The sequence below is a fragment of the Apus apus genome, chromosome 1 (genome assembly GCF_020740795.1).
Source record: "Apus apus isolate bApuApu2 chromosome 1, bApuApu2.pri.cur, whole genome shotgun sequence".
NCBI lineage: Eukaryota > Metazoa > Chordata > Aves > Apodiformes > Apodidae > Apus > Apus apus.
In genome coordinates this window covers 30955577-30972514 of record NC_067282.1, presented here as the reverse complement: position 1 = coordinate 30972514, position 16938 = coordinate 30955577, and the positions used below count along the sequence as shown (strand labels likewise).

At 42.5% G+C, this 16938-nt stretch overlaps 1 protein-coding gene across 3 annotated transcripts in view; it reads right to left on the bottom strand.

The window, feature by feature from the left end:
• ENOX1 (ecto-NOX disulfide-thiol exchanger 1) overlaps window positions 1-15521 on the bottom strand; it is a 367973-nt gene extending 352452 nt beyond the window's left edge. For 2 of the 3 annotated variants that reach the window (XM_051631825.1, XM_051631855.1), the window contains exon 1: window positions 15482-15514. The gene's annotated coding sequence lies outside the window, so the exon portion shown is untranslated. Of the gene's footprint in view, window positions 1-15481 lie in introns of all 3 variants that reach the window. The other variant, XM_051631836.1, reaches the window with a different exon arrangement.
• Window positions 15522-16938: the final 1417 nt, after the last annotated feature.

Here is a 16938-nt window from a genome sequence, read left to right as displayed (position 1 = left end):
ATTGCTCAAAGGAATGTTTCTCTTAAAAAAAAAAAAAATAAATAAATAAAATGAGCCCGTTGAATATGACTCCCTAATCTGCCATCCTTTCAATAGAACTGAAGTGCTCTTCACACACATAGTACACAAGCATCTTGAATTAGCAGGGAACTATTTTTAAATGCATGAAGGATAAGATATGAAATTAGTTTCACGGGGAATGAGAACCTTAGAGATTATTTACTTTCCCTTAATTACTTTGACTCACCACTCATTTAGCTTTCCAATAGTACTACTACCTATTTCATACTCAAATTTTTATACTACAGACACAAGGAGTGTGTTTTTTGAACATTTAAGGTTATGGACTTTAATGATACATAACCACATTTCTCAAATTTATTTACCCACATAAAAGCTAAGTAAAGACTCCATACAGCACAAATATTCCTTTATTCAGAATAACTACCGTGAAGTAAGGATCCTCACATAAAAGCAAACACCTGTCTTTGAGCAAAAACTTGCAAATTCTGACAACTGTACCTAAGTATTACACTAGGTGCAGGTTGCCTCTCATAATGTAAGGATCATAATGTTGCCTCTTATAATGTAAGGATCAAAATAAAACAACCTTATCCCTGTAGAATAAATCAATTAAGATCTTTAGGACAGAGCCTCATAATATAAAAAAGTGGGAGAAGTAAATAGAAGAGATGAAGGGAGTACACAAAGAGGACACTGAATTAAACAGAAACTGTTTGAAATAGAAGTCTGAAATAGAAAAGAAATTGAGGTCACAGTATAAAGACATGGAACAGATGGACACAAAGAGAAGGATAAGGGAGGGTTATAAAAGTGAAAGGAGAGAAGGCAAGAGAAAAAGGGGTAGGGAGACAGACATGCAGAAGGGACTGCTTAAAATTCAAGAAACCAAACAAACAAACAAAAACCAAGCCAAAACAAAGAAAAACCCAAACAATCAAAATCCCTACAACCAACCACAGTTCTACATTCCTCCCCCAAAATTACTCTAGAAACCAGAGCTAGAACAAAAGTAAGTAAAATTAATTTAATTGGCCCATGAAGCTTCGTTTGATGCTGACAGCTCAGGGCTCAGTCCTCTCTGTCAAGCAGTGAGACTTCTTGCCAGAACTTCTCACGTCCCATGAGATTGAGGCTGAGCTGAAGCAATGCCTGAATGATTGTCTGCCTTTAAACATGTGAGACACTGCATAGCATAGCATCAGCTCTGGATTTTTTAGGTTGACTAGTCACTAGGAGGTAAGAGAATTAAGAGGGAGAAAAACTGTCACGGTACTACACATACTACTGCCACCATGTATATAAAATTATGAGTTCTCTTATTAAGCAGAGTTATCAAACATTTTTTTTTATAAATTACTAATAATTCTTCTACCAGCTATCAATGACCAATTTATCAGAAAAAAAAAAAAAAAGTTACAGGCTGTTAAAGCAATTAGCAAAGGAATCACCATGAAATAAAATGGATTTTCTGAAGGCTTTCCAGAGACACAGTAAGAAGCTTTCCACCAGTGAATATTGCACCATATCAACAAAACAATTACTGCAGCTGAAAAAAATAAAGAGGAGAGACTCTGAAAAGATTTTTTCAAATGGCTTATTAGAATATAATAAATATTAACAATATACAGTACAAATTCTCTTGAGAATGAAGTATTGCTGGGTTTTGGATCCCTTCTTCTAGTCTGTAAGGTTGCTAGGGAATTTCACAGTTAATGGTGTATTTCCATATGAATGTTTGAAGAAGGGGGAAGGGTTGGCAAAATTGAATCTTAAACTTGGAGTTTTCTTTGTGCTTTGAAGGGGAAAATCTGATGTTGTCATAAAGGTGAAATAAGGCACTTTCAAACTTAACTATACATTACAAAGGATTTTTAGAAGAAAAAAATTATGCAGAAAATGCTTAAATGGGCAGCGGAGGGAGAACTTGCTTCTTTTTACTATGGTCAGTAGCAATGCACCAGACTCTCCATTATACACACTCTAAGGGCAATAAGCAGCCCACAAACCATAGCAGCTTTGTTTTGCTTTAACAGATAAAAGCAACAAGTTTATTTTGTTTTAAACAGATTGTATGTCCATTTTTCATAGACCATTTAGAACGTACATTGCTGTGGGCTTCCTAATGACAAATAGACTGAGGCACCAGCAAGTGACAACACACTTTGTACTCTCTGACATGGATGAAAGAATTTGATTCAACTTTTCTTTTTTTCATTTTTTTTCTATCTGGAAAGAGATATGCCTGAGGAAAAAAAAAAAATAATAATAGCCCTACTTCCTGAAAACAAAGCTTAAACAATGCTTTTTCTACATCTTCATGTTTCTCCTCTCTTCTCTTCACTAACTTCAAGTGACATTGGCCAAGAGTGACCAAAACTGACAGAGGGAAGAGTCTCTTAATTTTAATGAAAATAACTGGCCAAATAGAGGAGAAAAATAATAAATGTCCCATGGGTTAAATGGTAGATACTCAACCTTCCATCAGAAAACCCACAGAACAGTCACCACTGAAGGACAGCCTGAGTTAAAACAAGGTGAGGTTGGCTCCACGCTCACACCACCTCCTTTTATCAGGTTATTCTCCCCATCCTTTAGTATTTCAAGGCATCTTAACTCAGGCAACTCTCTTTTACTGCAAGTATACAGTAAATACAGACATGTTTTCATTGGCAACTGCTGTTACAGTTGATCTTCACACCACGGTATTATCTTAATAAACCCAGCCCCAGGGTCTTTGTTCTCGTAAGCAACCTACAGTTGGTCACCCTGGATCTTAGCAAAGCATGATGAGCACAGAGGTTGTATGAGTCAATTGCACAGTAGCTGCAAAAATAGCCATGATTCCATTCAGCAATGGGCTCTTTCTCTACTGAAGACAACAGGAGTTACACTGTAATTCAAGTGAATGACAGAACTGTATATCTGCGTAACTATCATTAGTCAATGTTAGCACCACATGAGCTTGTCTGTATGCTATTTGACAACAAAATTGAAGTTAAACAGCCTCCTCCAGAATGAAGACAATATTGGATTAATTAGGTAACTTGCTACACTTTTAGAAAATGAAGATTAATATCCTTTTCATAACCATATTAAAAATCTATGGAGTAAGAACCAGATTGTAATCTGTTATTGTAGCATAATTCACTAATATCTTTTGAATTACTCAAAAGTTAAGTCAGTGGAAATCAGAATGTGGCCCCATACACCTTAAAAGAACATCTGCCTCATTACTCATGTAAAAGGACACATAATGCACAAGAACCAATTTGCTTCATAGGAGAGTTCAAAAATCTCTGCTAAAAGAATTCATATTCTGGTACTCCTAAAATACTACATTATTTTTATTTGTCTACGTGATGCTTTTGCTACTAGCTATGGAGTGATCAAGTCTGGAGAAAAGCAGAAACTAGGGTCCATTACTCAGTCTTTTCCCACATGATTCCCGTAACTTGGGCAACTTTCTTCCTGTGACCCAAGACAGCGACTGGAAATACTGTAAAAAGTCCATAAAGCATTTATTGGTTAAATCACAAACCACAGACCATCAAATACATTTTGTAACATGATTATGGTCCAAAACTAAAAGCATGCAACTCTCAATAAAATACAAAAAAATGTCATAGCTGAGTCACAAGTCTCTAAACAATCTGGTCTATCATTCTTATAGTCTATTTTTAGATGTGCTTTAGCAACTTGGGATCTGTCTACATAAGCTTTTTGAAGACAGATTAGTTTTCTCTCTGCCTATACTTTATGATGCTTCTGAACCTCTAGTTGTGTTAGCAAGGAATCATCCATGGAAAAGTGAACCTATCAAAATGTTTCAAACCTAACAGTGCAACATGGTAAAATGCTCCACATAGAGCTGAGCAGGTAAGAAAGTATTTTCAAGCCTTAAACATCTATGTTCCAACTGCCAATGTGTCCTATAACTTGAGTGCTGCATATTCCACTGTTCTGACACAAATAGGGATAGCAGACTGACCATCTGGATTTCAGTTTAAGTTATGAAACCATGCTCCTTCTGACTGTCTCACTTCCTTTCATCCCACTCACTGTAAGGCTTGGTGAGAATCACAAACGGAGCTGGAAACAACTGCGCAGCAGGATCAGTTTAAAGACAACACAGTTATGTCTACCACATTCTTGAAGACTTCAACTGGTAAAGGCCCCATAATGTTTACACAGTCCATCACAGGACCCGTCTGCATCCTTACCTCTAGAAAAATTTTCCTAAACTTGTTATTTCTTGCAACATATTCATCCTATTACTTTTACTCTACTCACTGTGGGTATTGCAGATTTTTTTCCTTGTGTGTCAGACATCTTTCTGTTCTCCATCTTTATTCAATACACTAATCTTATAATTCAGTTTGTACAGCTGCTGAGGCCTTCTCAATATTTGGTGTTATTCACTTGCAAGTTAGAGTAAGAAAGTTTCCACTTCAACTGGAGCATCATCAGGCTCTAACTGGTCAAAATCCTTTTGAAACCATAATTAGTTGCCTTCCTAAGATTACCAGTTCTTTGGGGAGTATCTTGCTGTATAAAATTTTACAAGTCTTTTTCAATTCCAGTTTAAATAAACTTGCATTACTGAGGACCACAGAATAGAGCAAAAATAAAGATAAGGTCTTCCTCAGAGGATGTTAAAGAGTAACTGAAGGAAGGGAGCATAAATACTCCTTTTTCCAGCCAGCTCCTAATGACACAGATGGTTCTTTCTCACCAAGATGAACTCAGCATCAGGACAAACCTACTTCAGAAGATCTCATTTCAATTTGTTTCTGCCACTACTACACTTGCTCCTCAGGCACTTACAGAACACCTCCTTGTAGTACAGTCATTCCATGGCATCCCTTAGAGACATGCATACAAAGATCTAGATCTGCATTTTTCTTTGCACGGATGCTTACAGCCACTCTCTGAACACTTCGCATATTTGCATATTCATTGAATCACCTTGCATTAAAAGAAGTGCTATTTTGTTAAGGTCTGGCTTTTTAGTTCTGCATTTCCCTTTTCCTTCATCCATTTAGCAGTGAACTAGTGGATTTAAATGTCTTTAAAAGGGCAGTACACTCAGACTTACATCTCACCCTATATTGCTGGTGTTATGCTCACAGCAGTGCTAACATGAAAGGAAGTTTCTTCATTTTCCTAGTGTTTAAGATAGGCATGGCCTTCCTGACTGATTCCACTAGAACAAAAAGATGTTGAAGATCCACTGAAACAACTAGAACTGTGACTTCAGTGACCATCACAGTTATATTTCACTGATGACAGGTTTGCCAAAGCATCTCATCTTCAGGATTATCAAATTTAATCTTCTGCCTTCAATTCAATATTCAGTTTCATCTGGCAGCTCATCTGACATCGAAGAACCAAAAGAAATGGATTTTCTGCATGATTTCAAGATGCCCGCTAGTCTACCTAGCTACTTGTGCAACGTTTATACTTTAGGTATAGCAGAATTCTTTGATTACAGTGGGTTGACTGATTGGCTTCACACTACTCTTTTTACTCTTGGGCAAGATGAGTCTGAAAATTATTACTTTTATCATTTCTATTTTATTTGTGGTATATAGTACCAACAGAATCAGCTTTGTCATTATGGAAAAGTTAAACCTAAGTGTGAGACTGGCAAACTGGCCCTTACACAAAGCTGCCCTGTCAGATGTGCTGCCTAGTTCCAGATTTGAACAAATGAAGGCTGCTCCGACCACTCGGTTCTCCTGTCTCTTCCTTCTCCTCACTGTCCATGGAGAGAAGATAACATTAAGCAGCAACTCTTTTCTTTCATTATCAGCTAGCCTTCTCCTTCCTTTTCTCCAGAGCCTTTGTACAGTTACATAATCTCCCTTAATATTTTCCGAGAAACTTAAAAAGAAATTCCAGTTTTTCAGCCTTTCTCTTTTACTTACAAAATGTTAAGAGTTTCCTTCCCAGGCTGTAATTGCAGCCGCCTTCTATTCTGCAAAGAAAACAATACAAACTACACATTACGTATGTTCTGCAAAATGATACAGAAGCTGAACAAATACATCATGAAAAATAAAACTACGAAACCCAACTAATGACCTACGCACCACACCTGGTTTCACATGTTTTTCTCTAATAGAATTAACCTTGCAGAATTGCCAAGAAACTCAATAGCTACGTAGATTGGCAACAGTACACCAAGGCTTTCACCAGGAGTGTATCAGCTCAAGTGCAGCCCAGATCCCTCTAGGAACTGAAAACTGTGCCCTCTCACAGGCTGCCAATGAAATGAAATGGTAATGGCTATCTGGTTCATACAAAATAGGAGATCACAGTGCTGAAAAAGATTCACCAGTATAAACAGTATTTCCTCTGACTGTTAAGATATGAATAATCTTGAATAAAAAAAAAAAAAACAAAAAAAAAAACAAAAAACAAAAACGGGCCATAGGTGCCTTCATTTGCTAAAATGAATTTAACCTAAGAGATGCTCATTTTACGCCAGCTAGTGGAAAGGCAACAAAAAGAAGATTCTAAATCAAACATACTTTCCAGGACCTTTAAGTCTTCATCTTTCACATGTAACAGCCTGCCACCAACACCTTTATGCTCTATGTGAAGACAGTGGAAACCAGATGTGCGTGAGGAGGCATGAGGATGCATGAATAGACCACCTATTTACAGCTAGTAAATCCACACAGAGTGCTTGGTCACATCCGGGTGCCTATCACCCTTTCCTGCCAGCAGAGGACCATAAACACACACTTCTTTGAGGCATATGTAACCATACTACCCTGGGCTGTGATCTCAGCAGGTTTCACTGCTAAGCAAGGGTCAGACCTCTAAGGAAAACCCTCAATAAACTAATGGGATCACTTATTCAGTAAGTGCAACTCTTCCTTCTGAGTCAGTGTTGAAGTAATGCCAACATCCATCGTAAGTCATGAGAAGAGATTAATCCATGGATCTTTGCCACCAAAATACAGGCCCCTGCCACTGCAAAATGAGGGGGAACTGCTTCACTTGGTAGAAAATAGCAAGCTCTTATTCTATATGCAGAGGAGCCACTGAATTAGGATATAACACAATTTCACAGAATGTCAGACCAGCAAAATACTCGGAAGCAATCTGTTCCTTCCAGATGAAACAAACATATTTGTCATCCCTGAAATGCTTCTTATAAGGGCACAAGTACCAGTGCCCATTCTAAGAGCACACTCTCATTCTGCTTATTGCATTCCATCTCTCTAAATTCACCCCACACCTTTATCAGCTACTTCTGTTTTATTTCTTCTTGGCTTCCCTGTCAAAATGCTTCCAAACAGGTATGGGTAAGTCTAAACAGAGTTGTAAAAAATACTGTTAAACTCTCACTGTATTCTACCCCAGGCAAAGCAGCTGTGTCCTGATGCATTTTTATGCTGTATGTAGGACACAGACCCCTTTTAAATCTACATAAAGCCAACGGGTCATATCAAATTAGTTGCATGTTATCCACTGTGGCCATGGAGGGACTGTTCCTCATCATGTATTGATAGGATCCAGCATGCCAAACCCCGCATCCTAAATGCTAACACTATGCTAGAAGCACCTGTATAAAATGTTTAAAAGCCTCACTTAACTCTAAAAATAAAGATCTGTTAACAGAAACAAATCACAATTAAGATTTTTGTTGACCTAGCTTCTCCCTGCAGAGGCAACAGAACAGTTAATCTTACATCTACACAGTATCTTTCAGTCTAAAGAATTTCATCCAAGTCATCTCATCTTAAACAGACTTACACAGAAGAGCATTGTTAACATACACAAGCAATGCTAAGTAAACCAGTTTACTCATTCACTCATTAGTATAGGTACTTTTTATCTATCTTACCCATCCATCAAGGAATTATCCACCCATCAAAAAAACGCTCCCTCTAACATCAGCAATGCACTGACAACAACTTAAATTTAAATCCCTCTGTTCTGACTAAAGAAAACCCTTCCTCCAGCTTCATTCAATCTCTTCTATACCACCAACACTACCAATTAACCCCCAGAGACAAACATCAACAAGGCGTGAATCTGGTTACCTGTCAGAGGACTTCTTTAATGCAGTCACCTGGGGTGTATTTGGAGTGTATGGTTTTTAACAGACAGACCAACTTTTTCCATCTTTTTCTGCACACAGAAGACTTAAACTTGGCTTCCAAAACTTCAGAACACCCCTGTCTTGCACCACCAAGTACCTAAACTAAACGTCAGTCTCACCAATCACCTCTACCCCAGATCAGCTTTCCCTTGTGTGTAGTACCCCTGAATGATGACTGGTTTAATCGTTACTAGACAATGAAGGGTTATTCTGAATCACTTGTTTTTATCTTATGGTTAGCAAAATAGGTCTTGTTCAAACAGTTGGCTGTCAGGTACCCACAAAGCATGGCAGAGGGAAATCCATCTCCTCCTCTGCAATTGGCATGGCCGTTGGAAAACATTCCCTGATGGTATCAGTCTGCACAATTATTATTATTTGTTTTTCAGAATACTGGCTTTGAGTAAAAGGAATTGCAAGAAACCAGCACAGTAACATCATTTCAGCCAAGGGCCCCTCAAGAAAACTGCTATTACACCTTGAACCTGCAGCTTCCCTGGCTAAGCCTTCTCCCAGTCTACATGGATGAATGAGACAGTTAGAGTAATGCACCCTGGAAAAAAATAATCCATATGTCTCTCCTCTTCTCAGCCTCCTCCAGAAAACAAGAAACTGTAGTTTCTGTAGTAGTCATTAAGGACCTGCACTGCACACAGACTAGTCAGATGACATTGACAGGCTTGAGAGGTGGGTCCACGCCAACCTCATTAAGTTCAACAAGGCCAAGTGCAAGGTCTGGCATCTCAGCTGGGGGAACCCCAAGCACAAATAGAGGTTAGGCAGAGAATGGATTGAGAACAGCCTTGAGGAGAAGGACTTGGGGGTGCTGGCCAATTAAAAGCCCAGCATGAGTTGGCAATGTGCACTTGCAGCCCAGGAAACCAACTGTGTCCTGGGCTGCAAGAAAAGAAGTACGGCCAGCAGGTCGAGGGAGGTGATTCTGCCCTTCTACTCCACACTCATGAGACCCCACCTGGAGTACTGTGCCCAGTTCTGAAGCCTTCAACAGAGGAAGGACATAGAGCTCTTGGAGTGAGTCCAAAGGAGAGCCACAAAGATGATCCAAGGGCTGGAGCAACTCTGCTATGAAGACAGGCTAAGAGAGTTATGGCTGTTCAGCCTGGAGAAGACCTTACAGCAGCCTTCTAGTACCTGTAGGGGCTACAGGAAAGCTGGGGAGGGACTGTTTACAAGGGTGTGTAGTGATAGGATGAGGGATAATGGTTTTAAACTGGAAGAGGGTAGATTTAGGTTAGACATGAGGAAGAAATTCTTCACTGTGAAGGTGGTGAGACACTGGAACAGGTTGCCCAGGGAGGTTGTGGATGCCCCCTCCCTGGAGGTGTTTGAGGCTGGATGGGGCTTTGAGCAACCTAGTCTAGTGGAAGGTGTCCCTGCCCATCAAGGGGGTTATAACTAGATTATTTTCAAGGTCCCTGCCAACCCAAACCATTCTGTGATTCTATGACATGAGACAGCTGTTATGATCTCATGGCATCATGATGGGAAGATTGGAAGGAAGCAGTAGTACCTACTATCCATCACTGCTACCTGAGGTTAGTAAGCTTTCTTAGATGACCAAACAAAATGGTGCAGAAACTGTCAATGAACAAGAACCTGTTACCTTTGTATCCTCTACACCAACCCAGGATGCTCATTTTTTCAAAAGGGAAAACAAGCAAATGAATAAACCAGAACTGTTTACTAAAAAAATCTACTGTTGCCTACTCTTGCACATCCACCATCCCAGTATTGACTCAATCTGAGCCCATATGATGACCCTGTTCTGAGTCATGCATTTATAAAAGCATAAAACCCAACTGTTTTGGCACTTGAAACTACTTGGCCAAAGTATGTACATTCCGCTTTGAGAAAAATCAAGTCAAGGATGGTTGGCACAATATCTGACCTAGTTTATCTTGCAACCTTCAGCTAAAACTAGAATATAAGAGAGATATGAAAAGGGACTGTTAGATCTTGTACTCCATTTCTTTGAAGACACAGAATTGCCACCTCCAGAGCATTTGCTAGTGATCTGCTTACTATTATTTTAAACACCTGAAGAGGCGTGGGGGGCTCTCACTATTCCTGGCATAATACAGGCTCCCATACATTTTCCTGTCATTGGTTATGCCCAGAATTCAACTTAAACTTTTATTTCCTTGATTGCTCCATTTATTCCTAGGTATTCTCTCACATAATTCACTAAAAAAACCAACCAGATTATTTTGACTACAATACATTTCAAGTACCTAAAGTAGTTGACCTATCTCCCCACATTCACTGCCAGCATAGAAATATGTCTATTTTTCAATATTTGCCCTCAAACTAGTTCCTCCAGATCCCCAAGTATTTTGCTGCTTTTCTTTGAACTTCACTCAAATTGTCAGTACCTTCCTGTTGATATGATATTCAGGGTTTTTGGTTGTGTTCACTTCATTTGTCCACTGCACTCTACTATCCCGTAGGAATTCTCTGGAAGTTCTGCTTACTCCAAAGCAAAGACGTTAGCATCAAAAGCTACAGGTTTCGATCCAGGCCCCTGTTCAACAAAGCATTTCATTACATGCCTAACTTTCACCAAACACTTAAATCCAGTTGATCTCAGCAAGTAGAAATGAGCTTGAGCATACACTGAAAAAAAACCCAAGGCATTCAAGTCCGTGCTTTGCTGAACCAAACCCTCAGTTTCTGTAATCACTTGGATGGTTTATTTTCCATATTTGGCAAGAACTGACAGCACAATGCTTTTATGTTACAGGATTTTAAAATGAAGCTTCAAGAGAGTCCAAAACTGACATAATGCTTTTGTTCCTTTCTTAAAGTAAGAAAAAGAAATACTTCAATAAATACACAGCAGTACAGTATGCATTAAGCCTACAGGATTTAAACAGGCAGTAAGTAACTCTATATGCTCATTACTGCAGTACCCTCTCTAAAAAAACAAACAAACCAACAACTACGAAAAATTTGAAAAAGCACAAGTATCTCAGTAAGATTTGCAGCACATGCCCTGGTACCTCAATAGCCATGGCTGTCATTGCACAGTTAAATGGAGAGAACAAAGTGGTCCATTTCTTAATTCTGATTTACCCAATGTCTTTAAATGCAATGGACTTAATTTACTATTTCACAAAAGACAGATTTTTAGGGTGGAAGAAGTGGGAAGGGAAGAAGGTACTAGCCTTTTGTTTTGGTGATGAATTGACTATTTCTATCAGTCTCCAACCCACATGACAGCAGATATAAGATTTTACATTCATCACCAGCAACAAATGCAGATGGCATAATGGGAATTTTGTGGAGAGTATTTAAAATCACTTCCAAATGTCTTCCATTGTTTACATGCAGAATACTTCAAAACCTTTGTTTCTGCCTTGTTTTTTTTTGTTTGTACTTTTGTCTTCTTTGCCTTCCCTCTGTTGCCTGGTTAACACAGGCAGAGGCTAAGTGGGGACTGCAATTAAGCAGCCATACCAAGCTTAATCTGCAGACTACCTAATTGTAAGATTCAAGGTTTGGGAGGAGTGCCATCTGAGAAAGAAACAGAGAAGAAAAAATGGAAAATGACTGCTTCCTCTTAATCCATAAAGCCTTCCAAAACTCAATTAACATGTTCTAAACTAAACCATCCACACAAACTATGGCACTAAAATGCATGATTTAAAATATAGACAAGAAAGTAGCTGCTCAGAGATATTTATCAGAATTAGAATATTCTCTGACCATTCCATTTCCACCTTTTTTATTGAAGGGACGTGTTGTTAACACATTTGTACCTCAGTACTTGAGATTAATCAGAGAAGTACCTAGAGGCAACACAAATAAATTGCACATGTTTGTATCCTGGATCTCTTAACACTGTGAACCCCAAAGTCACTCAGAGAGCACTGCTCCCACACTTAGCACAAATACTGCTGTTTAATAATGCATGCATGATTAAGTTCACTGTCTTCCCCACAGCATTTTTTTCTTGTGATTTTATAGTTTTCCAGATGAAAATAACACCTTCACTGTCACAGACTCCCTGGTGGAACCAACAGGAAAACCTCCCCTGTGCTTGCTTACACTGTAAATACCGCTGGGTAGCAAAGACTTGTAGCAAACCTCTATGCACAACTTTTTACCCCTTTCTACTATAAAGGGAGGAAGGGTGGCAAAGAAACAAAAGCACAGAAACTCCTCTGCTGCATTGTACGTACAGCTACTCATCTGTGCCAACTCATCTCCTTTTCCTACTGCAGCTCAGCATCTCCAGCAGCCTCCACAGCACTAACACCTGCTGGAAGGCTGAAACCCCACAGGCAGCAAGCACCGAGCCCGGGTTACATCCACAGCTTGCACTAACGGATGTTTTCAGATAGATGGCAGTGCACAAAGTGCATCCGAGATCAGTCCAGGGTCGAGATGCCATTTCAATACTCAAGACATTTTAACTAAGGGAATCACTGCAGTATCAAAAGCACTTTTAGAAGGATCATGGCTTAGGATCCGATCCTGCTGCCCTGTGACAGCTCTAGCTCTTCTGAAGGGGTGAACTGTGCGCCAAGAACTAAAAACATGGCAAAGAAGGATTTACTCCCCATTCCTGTGAGTAGGAAAGGATTTTTTTTTTCTTTTAATACATTCTACCAAACATAATTTTAAAACACAAAATTAAAGGATGACTAATGAGACAAAGTCCAAAGAGATACTGCATACTGGATAGTGGAGATGATAACTCTGATTTTCAAGGGGTTTTAATAGCACAGATTTAGAAGTAGCCCAGCAATAAGAACAGGGTAATTCAAATCACTCTTACTGGCAAAAATTCTATAGCTACTACTTAGTCTTGTGCCCTTTTCCTTCTAACAGATGTTGTTACCAAGCTAGAAGAGCAGAGTGAAATTTTAACCATTTAACTGTACTTACCCCAGCAAATCTGTTTCTCACAAAAGCAAAATATTAACAAAGCAGCTAAAAAACACAGGAGTATACATTACTACACAATTAGTAGTTCTGTACCTACTGCTTGGGGGTTTCAACCTATAGCTATCATGATGTGGAAGCATCCACCATCGTTTTGTTTTCTGTTCACAGTAGGGGGTTGCTAGGAAACAAAATACTATTGTCTGACTTCATGATCTATTGCCTGCTTTGCCTGGCAATAGAGTCTTTTAAATCTATTACTAGATTATTTTCTATTTCACAGAGATTAAGACTACGATTAAAACACATGCACAGAGACAGGAAGAGCAAAAAATACTTCAGAATCCAAGGAAAAGGATGTATATATTCCAGGTAGAGGAAGAAAAACTACCCTGAGGAAAAAAATAACTGAAGCACTCTGGTGATATTTATACCCTCACACGCTCACACGTGTATCAGTGTTCCGTGACTGGATCTGTAGTTTTGCCGACTTGTCAAAGACTCTCTTGCTTCTGAGGATACAAAACGTTCTCTTACGACTGGAGAGATACTGTGCACTGCAACTTCTGTAAATACCACATGCTGCAGAACACCTGGTGTGGGTGAGCACACACGCCAGAGTCATTTTTGTTCTTGGAATTCAGCTGAGGGTAGCTTCAGTACCTTAATGTCTTTATGTAATCATTTTTTTTGTACATTCGGACAGACAGAAGAATCCAAGACAATCCCCTACTCTCCTCCTCTCCCCTCCCCCCTTTGCCCGTAACATAATTAGATAGATAGATAGATAGATAGATAGATAGATAGATAGATAGATAGATAGATAGATAGATAGATAGATAAAAGCATCAGAAAAAGAGATCTCAAAATGAAAGCCATAATAGCAAATTTCGCAATTTTTTACAGTGGCAAGTCTTTGCAAAGTGAGACACTGAAAGATTATTAAAACAAGGCAAATGTGGGGGGCTATGAAGGCATCCTCAGAACATGACAGAGGACCTCAAAGGGAAAAAACAATCATACCTAAAAGCTGAGAGACAGATGAAGAGAGTTTGGCACAAAGCCCTAGAAAAAAAGGTTTTAAATAAAACCTGCAGATTAGTTGTTTATGTGTATCTACAATTTCACACCATGCACAACATGCACTATTTCAAAGTCCTTTCAACTTATTTATTAGTGTCTATGAATTTATCAGTATTTTAAATTTGAGGAAAAAAATGAATGAGGTACATTGCAAAAGACATCAAAGCTTACAGCAGAACTTCCAGTGATAAAAAATATAATAATAACACACAACACAAGAAAACACACAATTCACGGGAAGGATCTGAGAGCTTCTTGTTTCTCCTGCCCAGAGATGGATTTATTCAGCCTCCAACCTTCCTTTCAGAAACCAGGAGCCCTCACCAGAAACACGTTTAGAATTGAAGAACAAAAGAGTAAAATGCAAGGGAGCTTCTTCCATCCCAGACAACAGCAAGCTACTTCTAGCGATTAGGTCAAGGCAACGAGAGACGGACACGACCCACAACCAATCCCACTCCTCGCCCGTGTAGGATACGGCTTGTTCCCCAGCTGGTAACCCACTACAATAACACTGCCAGTTACAAAACGATGCCCAGAGGTTTATCTGTCCCTCACCGGTAGCACACCAAGATCCCGTCACCTACATATTTGCGGAAACCTGTTTTTCAAGCACTCACTCAAGGAAGGTGGAGAAAGAGGAGGAGAGGGATGGGACAGTCACCTCCCGAGCTGTCACTAAAAACTGTTCTGCAAACTGCAGGGGGGCTGCCGGGGTCCTTGCAGCCGCAGCCACCTAACTCTCGGGAGGAGAGAGAGGTTTGCATCCGGGAGGGACCCCGGGGACCGACCCCGGCTGCCCGGAATGAGCTGCCCGCCCGTCCACGCCTGTATCCCGGGGAAGGCTGCCCGGAGCTACGGGAGCTCCGTCCCTCCCGCCGCTGCAGCATCAACCGCAATTTAAAAAAAAAAATAAAAAAAAATAGGGGGGGGAATAAAATATAAATAAATAGCACGCTAGCGGGAATGGGAAAATAAAAACCCACCCTAAACAGGCGGACCCCGAACAACAAATCCAGGCGCCCAGGAGTGCAAACTTTCTGACTCACCAGGGAGAGCCGGTGCCCGGGGGTGCGGCGGGCAGGGGCGGGGGCGGCGCACGGAGCCCCCCGCCGCCGGGGAAGCGGAGCCGGCGCCGCCGGAGCCGGATCCCGAGCCGGAGCCGGGCCCGGGCGAGTCGGCCGCCGCCGGCGGGGCTGCGGCGGGGGCAGGGCAGTGCCTCTCGCCCCGCTCCCGCCGCCCTCCCCTCTCTGCCTCCCTCCCTTCCCACCCCGTCCCTCCGCAGCGCCCTGCCGGCCGGCCTCCCCCGCCGCCCGGGGCGGGCTGCCTCCGCGGGACCACCGTACCTACCGGCTGCCGGTGCGGGGCTGCGGGGCCGCGGAGCAGCGGGAGCCGCCGCCGCCCCCCTCCCGCCCCTTCCCTCCGGCGGCCGGCGGGTCGGGCGGCGCTGCAGCGGGCGGAGGACGCCCCGCGGCGGCGGGGAGCGCGGGGCCGGCGGCGCGGGGTGCCGAGGAGGCGGCGGCCGCAGATGCACAGGCAGCGCGGTGCCTCTGTCTGTCTGTCTGTGCCTCTGTGTGTGTGTGCGCGCTGGGGAGGGATGCTGTAAGGGACCGAGGGAAAATTCTCCCCTCCTAGCAAAGCCGCCGACAAATGGCAAGGCAGGTGTGCAGGGAAGGCAAGGCTCCCGCAGGAGGAGGAGGAGAGGGAGGAGGAGGAAGGGGGAAGGGGGAAGAGGGGCGGTGAGCGGTGAGGAAGGCGGGGAGCGCACAGCCCGGCGGCGGGAGCGGCAGCGGGGCCGCCGAGGAGATGCCGGGCGCGGCCCTTGGGGCGGGCGGCGGGGCCGCAAGAAGCGGGGTGAGACCCCGCGGCGCCGGCTGCCGGGAGGAGCGTCCCCCGCTCCGCTGAGGGGTGAGGGGTCCGTGACGGGCAGCGGGGAGTGGTCCCTGCAGACAGCCCCGGGGGGGCCGGGGGGGGGGGGGCCGGAGATGGCCAGGGCTGGACGGGGCGACCTCCTTCAAGCCGGGACTGCTCCAGGCACCCCCGGCGGTGCATCCTGCCGTGAGTTTTCCACGGGTCCTCCTCTCAAACCCTCCGGCAAGCTGTTCACAGCACCCTGCCCATCTTTGGGAGCTATATCCCATCCGATGGGATATGTACTTCCTCTGGAAATCCTCCTGTGAAAAGTAGTTGCATGTCTTACCTGCAGAGGCTCACACTTCCCAGTTAGTCGTGGCTTAAAACCAGCACCCCTTATCGGAAATCCTTGCTACAAGGTCTGATGTTTTTGCTTGTTCATCTCCCAGGCCGGAGACAACCCTCAAGTGTGTCAAGAGCACCTACGTTCACCTTTCCTCCACCAACCATGGGGCAGCTGGCCAAGGACACCTTTTCATAGGACAAGGTGCGGGGCCCGGGGGAGCTGGTGACAACAAGAGCTTCCCCAAAGCCAAGCGCTGCTCCTAGAGATGCTGCCACACATTGCATCTGAGCAGGGACTTAACAAAGGCTTTTGTGGCAAGATCCCGGCTCCCACAAAAGGTGCTTGCTGATCTCAACTCTTCCTGCTATTTGAATGGGAAAAGCCTGTTCTTCTCCTGGCCTGAATTACCACGCAGGACTGCTGTAAGCAGTCCCTCTCTACAGAAGGTTGTGATTTAGTACCAGAGAAAGCCTTTGTATGCCCATTTATAATACATTTCAGCACACTTCTGGGTGACGATTACTTGGTAAGTAAAAAGTGGCTGTGGCTGAAAGGTGGAAACTAACATCAGATATTAAATATTGCACGTGGCAGCTGTGATTTCTAG